Below are 12,923 nucleotides of genomic sequence, written 5' to 3' on the forward strand. Positions count from 1 at the left end.
CGTTTGTGCCACAGAGTGAATATCACAGTAGACTTTAAAAAAAATACTCCTGGGAACACAGGAAAAAAGCAGAAATGTCTCATCTCCATTTTTTGGCTTTCTTCTTGTGAATTAATGGATAATCTTACCTTGTGTGACCATTCATTGAAACAAATCAGTCTGAGAATTAAAAATTAATCTTTGGCTAACTGGCATGGAACTGTGTGAACTGTAATCTGTGATGAGGAACAGCAAACTGACATCAAATCCCTTTAAGGTGTTGTAAGGCAACGAGTTTCTGTCTGCATACTGTGGCTCCACCCAAACTCAATACAGGATAGGGCAAAGTATGAGAAGAGACACGTATAGATGTGTATCATTTCAAGCAGTAGTTATTTGAGGCACTTGTACTTTAGTATTTCCATTTCCAATTTTGTACTTTTACACTTATTTTACACTGCTTATTACTCCACTCATGTATTTGACAAAAGTAGATGTAACCTTTCAATTTTCAATCATTTTTTTAACTAAGTGATTTTTGGTGAGCAATTGTTTTCTTGAAAGATTTGGTTTGGTTTGTAAAATTAGAAAACAATTAGAACTGCCCATCACAATTGCCCACAGGCCAATGGGACACCATTATAATACTTGTTCTGTCTGACCAGCAATTCAAACCTCAAATTAAATAAAAAAGGATATATAGGTATATAGGATGATAGACTGATATATAGGATTGAGTATCAGCTCAATCCTATATACTGTTTAGTCTTTTATTTTACTTTTGTATTATCATTTCTTCATATGTTTTGTATGTAAAAAATCTTAATATATAAAGTAACTTGTAACTAAAGCTGTCAGAAGGAAAGAGGAGACCGGTACATATTCCCAACAAACACATTCAGTCACTGTTGTAAAGTGAACACACTAACCAGATCAGTCCCAAACACATTGCTGTCTTTCCTCTGCTGCTCATTTGTTGTTTCAGCACTCGGTGTGATAAAAGGGTTGAGTTACTCTCTCATTAAATGCTGCCTCGAACACCCATGAATCACTTTCAGCAGGGAGCCGTCACCTTGTCTGACCTGCTGCAGCAGTAAGGGGAAGGAGTGCTGTGGTTAAGGCAGGCCTACCTTGTCTACGACCTTGCCAGGCCCTCCGCCTGAGAAGAACATCACTGCGAGGACTGGAAATAGGATGGGCAACTCCCTGAAGTCCTGATAAAGCGCACTGGGCGACCTGAGCTGCAGCAGAGATCAAAGCTACAAGGAGACATAAAAAATTTGGGAAATATGCAAGTGACAATTTAAGGCATTAAATCAGACAATATGCCTTTGCTAGAGGGTGTTAGACATTTGAGTTGTCTGCGCAGATTAAGACACTAGAAGGTTGTTTTCACATTAATCTGCTGAAAAAAGAAAGTTTCTCTGTGGTTTCTTTAAATCTAAGTCTAAGATGTGTGTATATGAGTGATTTGGTGAGTTAGTTTGGAAGCCATTGATGGTCCTGCATCTAACTTACACAAGTCGAATAGGGAAACTTGGCTTTGATACAACCAGGGAACAGTTGTCTTCATCCAACATCCTGTAAAATACAAAGCTATTAGTAGTAGCAGAAGCTTTATTTCTGAAGAGACAGACACACTGTTTATCAAACCAATTTCTCTGAACTATCCCAGTTGATTGGCAGGATGATACAAAGACCAGTATGATCCCACAGAAAACACCAGCTGTGTTAAGTTGTGGGCTTCTTCAAGCAGCAGGGGGCACCAAACAACTGATTTTAGATACACCATGAGCCCCGAAAATACTGCACATCACTTCAAGGGACAAATATTTTGTCCTCTCACAGTCCGTTTCTGAGTTAGCCTGTGTCTGCCAGCTAGCTTTGAGCCAGCATGCCTTGCTAAGGTGAACAACTGATCCCAGATCAGTTGATTCTTATCGTCTGGTGAAGATAGAAAGGCCCTGTCTGCTCATGTTCTGAGTGTCTCTGAACAATTTAGACAGAAGTATGGATAACACTGAGAGAACATTGGTGTGTGCTCCCACTGGCTTCTACATACTGACATGAGTCAGGACAAAGGCTGAAAATGGCATTCAGTTGTGTGATATTGATAAAAGATTCACTTTCATGAGGACATTATGTTCCTGTATGCATAAAAAAAGGACAGAAACATACACTGACAAACCTTCAGTGGGGATTTATGGCAGATGAGTTGAAAATAGTTGGAGTGATGAATCTAGCGGAGGAAGTGTGTGAAGTAGGACGCTGACAGCTGAGAGCAGTTGAAGGAGCTCTTGGGGAAATATGGAAGAAAAAAAAACTGCCACGAAGAGCTGTCACAAACAGACAACACCCATAAAACACTTTCTCTGCAGAAAACCTACATGCACGGCGGATGCACGGGGACCTCAGACCCAGCTGTGTAGGTTTTCTGAGGTAAAGGAGCCATCGTTTTTCACACAATGTCACGCTAAAATCCAACCTGTCAGAAGGAGAGAAAGGAGTGCACAGTAATGTACACTGCAGCAGCTTGTGAGTGACAACTAAAATACAGAAGAGATATCAAACTGAAAAGGTATGCTTTAAAGGAAGGGGACAATCAGCAAGTGCAGAAAAATGTGTCAAATTACCTTTATACATTACAAATAAATGGTGTAACGTCCAATGTCACACTGTCACAGGCAATGATCTGTGCCATATAATTATGTCATCACAGAATATTATACTTGTTAAGTGCATTTAAATTCGTTGAGTTACAAAACAGAGCAATTACCCAACATCCATGCTTTTAACACCCTTCAGTGAAAGTCATCACCAAAAAAAAAAAAAAAAAAAGATGTTGGCAAGTATATTTTTTATTTTGTTGAAATGACTAATTGAAGTGGATTAGTCATCTCATTTCATGCTCATTTTCGGAAGCAGGAGCTCTGAGGTCGCACTCAGAAAAAAGGCAGCCTCGTGAGCCAATGCACTGAGTGGATTTTAAGCAAAATCAATTAGTTTGACTTAATGTAGAACCTCCCCAATCACTTGTGTGATAAAGTGGGACACTGAGAAAAGGGAAGCTGCACAACAAGAGGCGAAGCAGAGGATTCATTTTATTTATCAACACATAATGGGAAGTTTTAACTGCTTTCTGGATTTCTACTTTCTTAAATTTTGACCTGATGATAGAGATACAGGAAAGGTCTCATGGCAAGCCATCCAATAGCTGTCTTTACATTTGAAAACCAGAGTCATTAGGATTCATCCTCTGGGAACTGTGAATATCTGTACAAAATTTAATGGCAATCCATTCAATAGATGCCGAAATATTTCAGTCTGGACCAAAGTTGGTAGACAAACCAACCTCCAGCTATGCCATTAGCATGTCAAAAAACAGAAACAAGAACAAACAGTTTTACTCTGTGACAATTAGCATTCAGGCACCAAAGGCTGATGTGGCAGAAACTGTGGAGGTGTCTGAGTGTATCTACATTTACTCTGCTCATTAACTGCTCCCACTGCTCAGCCACAACCTGCTCTACAAACGCATGGACACACACATACACACAGCAAAAGAGACACCACAGATGTGTGTAAAAATAGGGTAGCTAAAGTAGAAAAAAAGAGGGGCTATGACTTGCAGGAAATAACAATGTAAGTAGAAGTAAAGTAGTGACTATAACTCTTCAAAAGGAGAAAGGGAGACAAATGTATTGATACAGGTGTATTGATTCACTGATAAAAGTTAATTAAACAATTTCCAAAAGCTGCTCCTTCACTTGACCTGCAAATCTAATAAACACACAAAAAAGTGCAGTGTAAGGTCTGTCAGCAGTGCCGAAATGAGACAGGAGAGGACAAACAAAAAAAGGCAGTGTTCCTCATTGACCTTCACTCAACCTTAAGCACAAGGAAGGAAATTACAATCAGTCAGCAGCCAAACTCTTGACCGCAAGTGACAGGCAGCCAGCCAGAAATCACAGTAAATTCTCTAAAAATACTCGGAAAGCATACTCAGTCCTCAATAAGTATACCTTTTATATTTTCAGAAATAGTACACCAGAGCTGCATTAAACTGATGAGGCTTTATGCCACCTCAGGCATATAGCCTACATACTGTATTGAAAGTTGTACCCCACCAATTTTAAACATCAAATTGATGTCACTTGAGTCAGTGTAGGAAGAGGCAGAGTTCAACATCTGTAGCTGCTCCTAACTTTTGCCTTAGCCTAGATCCTCGAGGCTGCATCAGCTACAACTACTGTAACACACCAAAAACTCACACAGAATGTATAAAAAAGATTCACCCAGTAAAATGCATAACAGCCATTTTTACAGAACAATATTTTTCAACACTCTACATAAAACACAGCAGGTTAACAAACACTGTATTTTAGTAAGTGCTGCTAAAAATGGAAAGTGTTGCTGAATGAGTTTTTTGTTGCCCAGACTTTAGGTTCACTTGTAACTAGGCCCCATATGAAGTGATTCTCCCCTTTTTTCAGTTCAATTACTTCTTTATTATTTTAGCAGCTTTCCTTTATTAGACATAGCAGATGGAAACAAGAAACTATGGGAGAGAGGGAGGAATGACATGCAGGGAAATCCCCATCTGGAGTTGAACTTGAGACTTGAGATGTTGCAGTGAAGTAGTTTGTTTATATCGTAGACCACTGACCCTGCACACTGGACATCCCACAAAATGTTCTTTTTAACAGTCTGATATACTCAATCCCATACTCACCACAAATCAGTGGCACACGTATGGTATTTGTAGATTTTTTTAAAGACACACAATACACCAAAAATGCAGTAATTATTAGGTCGATTTTCCTCTTCTAAAACTGCCAACTAGCTGATAAAAATGGCCAAATTAATGGCAGCATAGCTGATGAATTTTCTGGAAACTATCAGCTGATTTGGCCGGTGAATTAAGCTTGTCTGCTTGCTTCCTGTCTCCCTCAGAGATAAAGGAGAAAGAGATTGAGTAAGTGACAGACAAGCACATAATTCCTTAGAGGATGAAATTGGAGGCTTGGGACAAAGATGATGGCAGTGCTGCTGCTTCAAGGACAGATAAAATAAGAGGGGAGGGGGAAATATCTCCCGCTGGTATACTGTGGACTGAGTGTTTTGTCGGGTATGGGCCAGGAGCAGACTGAAGGAGAAAAAACCTTCTCCTAATAGCCTGTTAAAAGAGAATATGACAGACAATCTGAGAAGGATGAGAACATTTATTAGATAAATAAACATAATTTATTTTCCAAAACCAACAACAAGGCCCGTCTAATTTTATCTACAGTTCATTATTTCAACTTCTTCCCGGGCATTCAGCGTCATGTTTTGTCAGGATACTTTGCTCTCTTAATCACCCTGAGTCAATATTTTACAAAAACCCAACAGAAAGCTGAACAGCAGTACTGATAATATTGCAGCAGAATTTGACAAACAGCTTTACTCTAAGCTTGCTCCGATTAAGGTCAGAGGCTCACAGGCAATCGATATCTGGCAAGTTACCTTTCAATCCATTGCTCGGGAGTCCAGTCAGCTGAGGAGCTATCCTGATGCACCTGATGGCTTGAAGTAGAGGACGGGGAGAGGATAGAAGTGAACGGCTTTTTCTTTTAACTCTTCAGCTGCAGCTGAAAATAAGACACAAAATTAAACAACAAATTTAAAAATGCATGTGCACATGCTTTGCAACGGCAAGGGAGTAACAGAGAAAGACAAGGAGAGGACGAAAAAGATTACAGTCACCTCTCCTATTATCACAATGACTGCAACGTCCTCTAGCCGTCCCTGATGGAGACCATCAGTCTGTCTCAGCTCTGGTGTCCCTCCATTACATGCTGGCATTTGTTCTCAGTCTGAAGCGAAGCTGAGGTGACAAGAGCCTTTTCACCCATCAAACCACGGCCAGACATTAAGCATTCATGATTAGAGGAACAAAATAATGTAAGTTAGTTTCATTATTTGTCATTTCTAGCTTCTTTGTTGATGCAGGTTTAGTGTTTGCGTTCCACTGTTTCCCTTATAGATTCAATGATTAGTTACTGCACCTGCAGCTGGGCAGAGATAAGCCTTTCAAAGGAGTAGTTCAACATTTTCAAAACTTTGTTTACTCACAAGTGCAGGTGGTCAGGAGACATGGAAATGTTGTGTCATTTCCATCTCTTTCAGTTTTGGGGGTTTTGCAGCATAATGACTCAGGATATTGACAGTAGGCCAGCTCGAGCACCCGCCCTCCGACTGACCCCCCGCCCCCAGCCCGACATTGTTGGAGTCTGGGGGATGAAGAGAGGACAGTGAGGCTACTGTCCATGTTTCACTCTGATTAGTCAATACAGAAAACAATGAACACAGAGCATGATGCTTATTTTGTTGCAGGCATGAATTATTATTGGAAGTGAACTATTATGTAATGTTTACAGTGCTCAGATTTTTGAATTTCGGTACACAAGAGACTTTCCCTTTCACAGTCTATTCTCATCTCTTCGTAGCGTTGTTGACTTCAGATAAAGAAACAAGCTTCTCTGCTCAGCAGGATACAGAAGCCTTCATTATCATACCAGTGTGTGTTTCTGAGCAAACAAATACACACACTCACAGTCCTCTCCATCATGCATGCATCTTGCCGACCTCGCGCAGGCACAGACTGTTCTCACATGTACCCACGCATTCCCCAGTGACTCATCTAAAATAACACAAGAGGCATATCAAAATACACATTAATACCCTCGTGAAAATAAACGGTGGGGCCCAGCAGAAATAAACACTGGTCAGCGGGCTTGGTCTGCGGGTCGTGAGACTCTAGCGCCTGCAGCCTCTCCTACAGCTCCTACTGCTACAACAACATACCAAACACATCAGTGTTCACTGGGGGAGAATGAAGAGAATGAGCAGCTCTTCAGGATACCACAAGGTAATCTGATTAAAAATGGGTACTTTCACCAGGGCTGTGTGTCAGCAGCAATATGATGACTGACAGCGATCTGGTGGGCTTTGGCCGAGATTCATCTGATTTGACTGATATGGGGTAAAGTGGTACATAAAAAAAGAAAAAGCAGCAAGTCTTTGTTCTACACGGGCTTTCTTCCATGTGAGTGTCACACTATTACTTATTATAAGTCAGGGTCACAGAAAGGGTGCTAAAATAAGTTAATATGAAATAAAAATATTAATATATACACATTAATTCACCAATGTAGTTGGGCTACAGACACTAATGGGTGGGAAGTTCAAATGACAAGATGCCCAAGAGCAGTCAATATGAGTAACCCTAACCAGTGTTATAATTCATCAATGGAATTATGATGTGATTCAACCAATCACAGTATCATTCTCCAAATCTTTAGTACTGATCAGCAACCAACCACTCGCTAAAGGTTTTATCCAGCTCCTGCCCCAACTTGAAAATGGTCTGGTTAACTTAAAAGGACGCACATGACAAGTCACTCTTCATTTTCTCTTTTAATTTTCAATTAGTTACTCACTTTTCTGTTATTCAGGTTGATAACCTTTAAGGAAAACAAAGGAAAGAAAAAAAGTAGAATTCTTTAAGCCAGAATTCTAGTTTTCTTTCTTTTCTTTTTTTCTAGATATGGCCCTAATCCTCTTCCGTACTGCTGCTGCTGCTATTGCTCTTAAACTAAACATTGCTTATAATATCTACTTTAAAAAACGGTTCTGCAGCATTGTTTTTGCACAATAATTAATATTCACAATATTCACATGTCCCATGCAAAGCAATTTACCTCAACAGTGCTACACAGTAAACCCGAGTGATATGTACGTTACCTTACCGTCATATCGTAATTAACTCAAATTATTACCGGTAAAGACACCAATCAATATTAATATGAACATAACAAATATCAAAGACCGACAATTCTTAGATTAATGCTTATCGCGAAGCATACAAGTAGCGTCTTTTCAGATAAACCACGAGCCGAAAACTCATTCTCCTCCAAGACGCCATTCACACAGGTGTTTTTCCCTCGCTTAACTTCCACCTTGATTTCTTTTCTCAGCTGTGCGCCGATGTACCGGGTCCGTCGCCGACTGAGAGTGAAACTTAAGTTCCGGTCCGCTTCATCCTTTCTTCATAATCACATATCTATCAATCTATTATTGAGCTCTACCCCAAAACATTTAATGATTAATTTATTTTGAACTAAAGGGTACTGTAAATGTATACACTGACATTCAAACCCATGGAAAACCAAAGGATAAATATTTTAAATCTTCAAAGGAGCTTCTACTCATTCATTTTGTGCAGATGTGTAATATCTTCATGTTCAGCGTTAAGCTACTGGGTCCCTTCTTGTTGCTGTGATGATGGGTGGCAGCAGGATCACAGCAAAAAATGTCATCACGTTCCTCTTCACTATAAACATTCAGTATGAAACTGTACAGTATTGTAAAGCCTGACTCATGTCCAGTGTCATATTGGGGTTTTTTTTCTGGCTCTGTTAAAAGTTCCACTCAAAACACATGATATAAGATAATAAGCTTTTGTGATTCATTTTCCTGTTTTCATGAGAGTGTTTTTCTGGCACAGACACAAACCAAGAAAACTACGTAACAGCTTGGCAGATTCAGTATGCTAATGAAGGAGACAAAACACACACACACACACACACACACACACACACACACACACACACACACACACACACACACACACACACACACACACACACACACACACACACACACACACACACACACACACAAACACAAACACACACACACACAAAACATTTTATTATGCACTCCGCTGAAAAAGCCTAGTGACCAGCTGGCAGTATATAAACAGTGTGTATGTGGACAGGTTGACCTTTTTATCCTTTGACCTTTGACATTATACCTACTAATAACCTAGGTCATATAAATAACTGCTAACTGATAATTGACTTAATGAACTTTGGTCACATATTTACCTTCCCTATTTGACCAGATATTTCCTCTCCAAATGCTTCATTCACACAGGCAATAATACTCACTCCAATACTACAACCAGTGTATATATAACTGTAATCATTTCTAAACGCTATATAATAGATTAGACAATGCATAAATAAATTCAAACTGGCTCAGCTGGTTGAGTCATCTCCATCTGTCCTGTCACAGCTCAGTTGTGCTGTAAACAGTCAGGATGTGATGTCAGAAAACAGCCAGCACACCAGCCACAGGTGCTGTAGGAGCCACGGCAGCTGTGTTAGCTGCATATGACAGCAGACGTATATGTGTGTGTGTGCATTCAGCAGCATCTGTTCGTATACTCGGGTACACCTAAGTGACAGCAGATGTCCTTTGCATTCCAGTGCTGATCGTGTGGTGGTAACATGTGTTTGTGTTTATTCGTGCAGCCTTCTGTTATCGTCAGAAATACACAGTGACAGTGCTGAAAGTCCAGCTGTCGACCTGCGAGTGACCCAAACATGACAGCAACATGGAGACAGAGAGAAAGAGAGAGAGGGAGGGAGAGGGCAGGAGCTGCCGCTGCCATTTAACACTGAGGCTGCAGAAGAAGACCGGGAATTTGGAATTAAAGCAACAATAATTATTTTTTGGCCACATGGGGTCAGTGCAACAAGTGGCAATTATCACACCAATATGTTATTGGTGTGATATATATGTCACAGAGTTGTTGCTAAGGTGCTAGCAGTCACCTGTTCAACATTCAGAAGTTATGGAGCAACATTATCGTTCATTTGGAGTCATGTTTCTAGCCACCTCATGGTTGTAAGCCCTGTTTTGGTCTCAACCAATTCCTATAAAAAATATCTGGATCTTCAGCAGCTAAATGTTCCACTATGTCAACCTGCTAGTCACTAGCTGTGTATGACTGCTGTTTGATAGCGGGCTTGATACAAGTTGTTTTGTTTAAAAGAAAATTAAAATGCCACCTTGACAAAAACAGTGAGTGAAGCTACTTAATTACTAACATTTTATGGAATAAAAGAGTTAAGTTACTGAAAAGTAATTGAAATTGAAAAGCTGAAAAGTATGCCAACCCTGATGATGCCAACCCACATTCAGAACTGAAGAATTTCCCAAAAATTCACAGTAGCGATTAAAAGTAAAACTTATAACAAGATGACTGACAATGCACTGATGACACTGCACTGTATTTACTTTTCTTTGAATATTGTGGTCATTCTCAGTCATGCAGCTCTTTACCCAGCACTTTCTTGTTTCTTGTTTCTGTTATTTCTTCTTGCCTCAGCAGCAGGTCTGCTGTGTGATGGATGCTGACGAGCAGCAGACAGACATCCGTCTGGAAGGAAACATCACTGCATCCTCCGCTGGGCCTCCCTTTCCCACCTACTGACCGATCAATACTGAAGGCAGCTAAAGTTAGCAACAACAAAAAAAAGCACCTCAGACCAGCATTTTTCTCATCACTTTGAATACAGTGTATAAACTGCACTTTTACTGCTTATAAGGTCCTTTTTCACAGAACACATTTGGTCATTGTAAGAAAAGCACTGGTGTAACTAATAACCTTAAAGAAGCAGCTAAATGGAATTAACCATCACTGATTTTATTATTTACATCTGTGCTTTTTCTACTGTGACATGCCACAATATATCTTCAAAAAATAAAAGATTGGTATTGGTATTTTTTTATTTTGCTAAAACATTTTCCAGAAACAAATCATAACAAATAATACTTGATTTAAAATATGAACAGGGGTATATTTTGGACTTAATTCTTAATATGTAAAGGTAAATTGTTCCAATAAATCTTCACATGCTCTCATAAATAACATTCAAAGGTAAAAGAGTAGAGTGTTGAACAACATCACCTTGGTCAGCTTGACAAAGTTTTTCCTGACATTAAAAGAAAAACAATGTTCGGACAGACAAAGACTGTCCAGACTTTGATTTATTTTATTTATAACAGCATGTAGGTGTAAAAAAAAAAATCTCTGAATCAATAAGGTACTTATTAGTGCATGTAACTGAAAATATATTTCAGGGTTTTGTTTTTTTTTTTTAATCAAGTGTCCAAAAGGCACGTGAAAAATTAGTATAGAATTCATACATTTTTTGTATTGGAATTACGCACCTTGCAAAAAACAGATAGATAGATAGATTGATTGATTGATAGATACATCTTCTCCTCAGGTGGAGCGCACAGAGCTGGAGCAACCTCTCATGAACAGATGGTGGCCATATATTTCCATCGAAGTGCGCTTGGCAGTGTGCTGACAGACTAATCCATCTTAGCGGGCAGAAGGATGCTGCACTGTTCACACAACATTCATGGAGAAAGCACTGCACACAAATTTGCAGATGGGATGTACAAAATAAAAGAGCATGTGTTGCTGCAACATATCAGCAGAGAATTTTCTTGTCGCCATTCCCACCAACACAACTTATATCATGTTAAGACCCACCTATGAGTGCGTGCTGCAGTGAACAGGAGCAAAATTCCGCACATTGAAACAGCAGTAGGGCTTTGGACCTCATGTTAAATGACAGACACAATGAGAACTGTATATTGTAAATGTCTGAATAGGTAAAGCTAATCATATTCTTTTGCTTAAAAGGCAAAAGTAAATGTATGCGGACATGGAATGTTTTCAGTGGACAGGTTGATTAGTTCTAACTGAGAAATTTGGGCCAGAGAAACATCTCACCTCCATCTGGACAGAAACAACTGTTCTGGGAACTGTCAGTGTTGATCTGTCCTCCAATAACTCTCTATTAAGCATCTGTCGACTTGACTAAATCAAGTATAGCAAGTATAGTAAACCAGAGAAAACTTCATCAGGGGACCAGATTGATCTCAGGGCCCCTTTAGAGGAGCTTAACCACCATGTTGCAGGGCCACTACAGTAATACAAGGCAGCCGCTGTGTTGGAGCCTAAAAACTACCACGGAAATCTGTTGGTTAAGGTAGCTACTGACATAACATTTCCAAAACAATATAATCAGTGATTGGTTCTATCAACCAATAAAAAGTTTAATTTCAGTGTCACTGTGAATGTGACAGAATAATGTGGTGCAAGTCAAACTGTGAACGCTATCACGTGTACGGAGCCTTTGTATGACAAGTAAGGTCAAATATTCATCAGTGAATTTTTCCTGTAGTTCTGCTCAAGTCCCACAGCTGTCTTCAGAGAGCAGCGCTGATCGGCCGAGCTGAAACAGTGTGACCCTCTGAAATCCTAAATGGAAACACCAGTCATGCTCAGCTCGACACTCCAGGTCACTAAGAGGCTAATGGAGGTGCAGTCCTGAGAGGAGTAGTGCTGTCTTATCTTCAACTACACACTGACAGTGAGAAAACGACTTGTCCAGCCAAATGCATGACAAACATGAATAAAAAGACCTTTTTGTAGTGGATTTGTAACGAACGCTGCCCTCGGATCTCTGTGCTGCTTGTGTAAGACGTGAGAAATGTCTTTTGAACAGGGCTCAGTTTTAATGGCTGTCATGCTTTTTTAGTGAGGAAATGAAGGGTGTTACGTCTGTAAATGTCAATTAGGAGAACTCATAAACTTAAATGCAATTGTTGCAGAAAAACAATGAAGAACTTCAAAGGTTTCCTTGTTTCGACTTCAGATGAAGGATTAGAGCAGATTTGATGAGACATAAAGGAATAGTTTGGCATTTTAGGAAATGAGTGCTTATTTGATTATTTTCTCTCGTGTTTGTATGGTAAATTTAAAGATATAGCCAGCAGCCAGTTAGCTTAGCTTAGCATAATAACTGGAAACAAGGGGAAACAGTTACACCAGCTCTGTCCAAAGGGAAAAGAAAATCCACCTACCAGCTCCTCTAAATCTCTCTAATTAACGTGTTATATCTTGTTTGTTTAATGTACATAAAAACCAAAGTGTAAAAACTACACATGGTTTTATGGGGGGTTACATGCCTGACAGTTTCTTCCTCATGGTGACAGAAAGACAATGCAGATTTTTTTTTAACCGCCTTGTCCAA

General features: G+C 39.6%; 1 long non-coding RNA gene across 1 annotated transcript; it reads left to right on the forward strand.

Annotated features, from left to right (window-relative positions):
• Window positions 1-6,793: 6,793 nt before the first annotated feature.
• LOC121198874 lies at window positions 6,794-11,230 on the forward strand. Its single transcript, XR_005896377.1, has 3 exons — window positions 6,794-6,889; window positions 10,202-10,328; window positions 11,103-11,230. It is a non-coding gene; the product is annotated as an uncharacterized LOC121198874 (long non-coding RNA).
• The last annotated feature ends 1,693 nt before the right edge of the window (window positions 11,231-12,923 follow it).

The sequence above is a fragment of the Toxotes jaculatrix genome, chromosome 18 (assembly GCF_017976425.1).
Source record: "Toxotes jaculatrix isolate fToxJac2 chromosome 18, fToxJac2.pri, whole genome shotgun sequence".
Classification (NCBI taxonomy): domain Eukaryota; kingdom Metazoa; phylum Chordata; class Actinopteri; family Toxotidae; genus Toxotes; species Toxotes jaculatrix.